Here is a 5,387-nt window from a genome sequence, read left to right as displayed (position 1 = left end):
AAGACTTTTTTAAGCGAAACATTACGGATTTTTGTACAAAATTATAGTCGTTTTGATCCTATTATTTGAAAATGTTTGCAAGAAATGAGACTGACCAATTAGCATTTTTGTCCACCACAAATTTAAATGTTATTTCGAATTTCATGGTGAACAAGCAATATAATCTAGAAAATTACAGGTTATGTTATGTTATTGAAATTTCAATTTCAAATAAAAATATCAATAATTAAGGGTTTTCATATTTCTAGATCAGACCATTTTATTCCTTTGATGGTATGGTCATTATGAGGAACCCTTAAAAGTCTAAATTCCTCCCGTAATCGTCATTCATTTGAACTAGTACTCTAATCATAGCTTTTCAAGTCACATGGAAAATTTTCAACATTGGAAATCAATTTGTAAAACACTTCACCCCAAGAAAACTCTTATTTAGTAAAAAACTCCGTCGTGTGAATCAGAAAAAAAACAATACGCCTGTCATTAAACCGAACTAACGACCCTGGTGATTTATTCGGATCAAATCACATTTAAATTAACGTTTATATGAATTATTTATGTTTGTTTAAAATATGTAATTTACCATTATACATAATGTCGTTATGTAAATTATTATTATTATTGTAAAATTATTGTGAATTGAACAAATGCATTTTTTTTTTATTTATATCAATTAATTAAATAAAATAATTTCGATGAATAGCTCCCTTCTCAGAAAGTTTCGGATATTTACTTGTTAGTTGAACTACATCATCAGAAGAAATATTAACTTACCACAGGTTTTGTTAACACGGTTTAGTTAACTCTTCTGTTACTATCCAGCTTCCATTAACACTGAGGAAATTTAAGAAGTCTGAAGACAGCAATAGAAGACCAATAGACCAATCAGAAGACATCCAGGCTCCTCGAGTGGACCTCCTAAATGTACTCTATGCAAGGGCATGGTCGAACACCTGGCGACGTCTAAATATAGTCCGGTTCGGCTGGAGCTCCTGAAGAAGAGTCGGGCCAAGCGAGAAGTGTCTCCACCAGCGCCGACGCTAGCGCAGTCCAGAAAGCCAAGCCGACCTGTATGGGAAGACATCGCCTTCTCTGAACTGATGGGAGGAACGCCAGCTACGAAGAAGCAGCAGCCGACTCAGCCTGACCCGGCGACGAGTGCCTCTGACAAGCCAATCATCAATCAACTGTGCACTCGCAAAGGCCATATGATGGGCATGGTGACGATGCTTCTGGAGATGATGGACAAGATTCTTGCTCACCATTATGCCTGAGCACGTAGTCATCAAGTAATATATTAGAGGTCTCTCACCGAAGCAGGCTGAATTCTAGCTTCTCCTGCAGCAGCATAGACCGTCAGTAGTGGCGCTGACAGACACCATGCTCTCAACCTCGTCACGGATGTACTTTCAAGGATACTACGCATACCGAGAGGCCTGCTCACCTGGTTCTCTTGAAGATGTTATAATCCTGATCAGGAGGGCCATCCTGTCAAGGATCATCCCTAAGCCAGACGGCGACCGAGGTAACTTGCACAGTCACAGTAGATGTACGGTTTAAAAACCGTTACACGTTTTCCTGTGTTTATAGGGGACCTTAGTCTGGTCTCACATCCGTAAAACTGCTGCTGTAACACGCCCAGGCGACGAGCCGGCATTTTGTCCTCGAGGGCTTCAATGCCCGGCATACCGCCTGGTTGTGTACCAGTTGTAATCCACTGTGTACCTACATCACCAAGACCAGGGTGGCTCTCTTCCACCCAGGAGTGCACACCTTAAGGCATGTGTCTCGCCCTTCGTGTACCTCAACCGTCGACCTGCTCCTGACCAGAAATATGCACACGGCTACAGATTTTCAAGCACTACCCTACGGACCATCGGACCACAGGCCTGTACTTTGTACTTTTGAGGGTACGCCAGCCACAAGGACGACTGGAAAGGATACAGGTCAGGAGTTGCCGAAGCACTATCAAAAATTGAACTATATCATACACCGGAAGGGGTGGACTCAGCGGTGGATTTAATCACCACTACAATCCCGGAGGCAGCAAATGGAAATATACCAAATTTCCTTAACGCCATTAGCGACCCTAACCCTTACGACCCGCTAATTGGGCAGCAAACCGAAACTGGAAATTAGAAGTCTACAAGGAAATCTCCCCAAATACCACCTGTCGTCGTCGCAGGCCAGCAAGTCACAGTGGTGAGAAATCACCGGAATAAATTAAAAATTAAAAAAAAATATTTGATGCGCAAAACCTTGGGAGTGTCTAAATTTTCCTAGAGTCGTTAGGTGATCGCAACACCTAACGGCACTTGCATTTAAAAATTGTTTGACTTGTGCATGTGGGTCCTCAGGTAAGTCCTCACGAAATGGAAAAACGCAATAGCGTTATGTCAAAAACATTGAGATTTCCATGCCCCTAGAAGATATCAATACCACCTCCCAGCCTTTAGCCCCGATTGATATTAGGAGGCTCCATAAATCAAATATGGATGGGGCAAAAACCTCACTCTCCCCAATAGTTATCACGGTGCCAGTGCAGGTCACCTTAAAAGACTTCCAAAAAGTCACGCACATCGATCAGTGTCTGTTCACAGCACAAATCTACACACTAAGGAAAGAAAATGGTCCTTCCCAATGTTATCGATGTTTGGCATACCAAAAACTACTGCGAGTTCGCAGAGGCGTGTGTGCCCTGTGGCGGGGAGCAAAGCATCGATGCCTGCCCTAAGGGGAGGCACCCTGAATGCTTCAACTATGGTGAGGGGCATGTGCTGTTCTTCCGTGGATGTAAGACGAGGCGTCGACTTGCTCGAGCGTGAGATGCTCGAGCTTGTCGAGAAGAGGAAGGAGCAGAAAACAGCAGCTAGTGCAAGACCGCCAGCAGCAGATCGCGCTCAGCCCCCATCACCACTCTCCACTATTTTGGGACAAGCTTCTCATCGACAATAGACCTCCTGTTGACTAGGCAGCCACATCGCATCACAGGTTGCTCAGTTGCTGATTTCACCTTGTCGGATCACCGCCCGGTGACCAATGAAGTGGACGGGAGCTATTCTGAGCTGACGTCTGAGAAATTCAACTTACAAGTTCCGTTCAGGAGGCAGATTGGAGTCGGTTCGAAGAGGAGGTTTACCATAGGCTGGAAACTTCAACTCACATCACTGCGCTCTGTGGAGGAAATCGACAACCACATAGAACACTTCATGTCAGCAGCATGCCACCTCCAGAAACCCCCACCCCATATCATAGCACTCATCGGAACTTAAAAACCGGCATTACCGCTCCAGAGACTCAGTAGTCAAGAAGGGCCTTAACTCATTCACCTTCTAGATCAAGAATCTCCTGCACCCGTGGAAAACCGCAAAATGGCATGATCGCCTAAGTGCTACGCATGGTGACTACCGGAAATTTTGGAAGCTCACCAAGGCAGCAACCAAGAAGACCTCGGCCATTCGTTTGCATGACAGGGACCGCCTCATGACCCCCGCTTTTTTCAACTATCATTAGGATGTAGTATGTAAACGTTCTTTTTTCAGTACAAAATCAATAAGCGTACCCAACATACACTAGTAATTGAATGCTGTGCGGATTGCAGTCCAACTCTTTTTTCCTTAAACTAATAAAAAGTGTATTGAGTCTTTTAGTGTATATGAAGGTTATCATTTTTTAGTATTACACAATATACTACAGACATAAAGATACAATAATAAAGATACTTGTTCATACGAACGTAGAAATACGACCTGAAGTTGGAAATACGCTTGTGCGCACAAGTCCCTTTTTGTTCGCTGATTTAAAAAAAACAAAAAACAAAAAAAAGTTTAACAAAATGGTCTATGTGTGCTCAGCAGTCTAGCTTAAAGCCGAGAAGCCGAACAAAACTTAAATTACATATTTAAGGTTTTATATTCTTGGGGTGTCAGCAATTTTTTGAATAAAATAGACCAACCAGAAGTACTCCTATCAATAACCAGAATAAATTGTTCACATTTCATCGATTTTCTCAAAAAAACGGTTGGAACGATTTTAATTTCGTATAACATTGCAAAATTAAGTGAGCTTGGTTTTATCTTCATTGAAATAATTTAACAGGACTTAAATGCCGAATTTTCAAATAATATTTTTCTAAAGTGCCTTCAATTTTGATAATTTGAAATAAATAGTCAGTTCCCTTTCTTAGTAATATAAACAATAGATCAGTACAAAATATTAAAGAATTTGATAAATAATTAAAAAAAAAAAAGGAAAAATAGATACAGGAGTTCGAAGCAAAAAGAGCCGAAACCACCCGATCTCTTCTGATCACATTTACAATTTATAATAGTCGCTACAATCAATGATTCGTTACCTTTTGTTAAACTGCTGTATTCTTGTCAGGAACAATGTTGTTATTCCTAATTTTCCAGTCAAGAAATCCTCATATATGATTTTTTATAGTAAGTGAAAGTGTGATGTGCTTTTCCCATTCTTTGTATTTTTCCGCTGACGTACCCACTTACTTAAATGGCTTTTTATTCATACCGAATATTTTTTTTTCAATTAGATGTAGTATCCCAACTCGTGAGTTATTTGTTATTTGAAATGTTTTCTATGAAGTCGGTTTATTAAAGTTATTATACACTTATAATTTACTTATTTATTGAGATACATAAAAAATATATTGATATGCTAATTTTATTTTTGGTAATATCCTATACAATAAAATTTAGAAATATAAATAATTGAATTTATCTGTTATTTCTAATTACAAAGTGATATCTGACTAATGTTGTACGAATGATTTTTGTACTAACCAAGAGACTGTGATTTTTTATTAACTATCATCCTAATGAATGACTTAAAATAAAGTTTATATTTGTCTTTTTTTTTATTATTTAATATTACGTTATATTTATACACAATGTTAATAGTGATCTTAGTGCAAATTCACATTATATTGATAAACATATAAATTAAATGATAACAAAATTAGAAATAGAAGAAAATAATAAAGAAAAAGAACTTAAAGTAAAATAAAAGGTTAAACACAATCATTCCTACAACAGTATTACTTTATTATAACATTTATTTATAGCACATTTTTTAAAAATTAAATTAAATAAAAAAATATTCTAAAAATCGTAGGACTTAAACGCTAAAATAAGCAGTTTTAGCCAATAGGTATAAGGGTTGTGCCGGTGAAGTCACACCATCATGCAGCCCTAGAGAAGATTACAGTCGAGTCTCCTATTGTTAAACAACTTCTTTTGTTTCACTTTCTTCTTTTTTTTTTTTTTTATTGTGACAGACTTTCTTTTCATTGTTTCCTTGTAGCGTTTATTTTTTTTTTCCTTTTTAATCATGAGAGTGCCACTGAGAGAAATGCACTTAATTTTACAAAGGCA

Source organism: Halyomorpha halys, unplaced genomic scaffold (genome assembly GCF_000696795.3).
Source record: "Halyomorpha halys isolate HHAL.00 unplaced genomic scaffold, Hhal_1.1 Scaffold592.1, whole genome shotgun sequence".
NCBI lineage: Eukaryota > Metazoa > Arthropoda > Insecta > Hemiptera > Pentatomidae > Halyomorpha > Halyomorpha halys.
Note: the sequence above shows the minus strand (reverse complement) of the source record.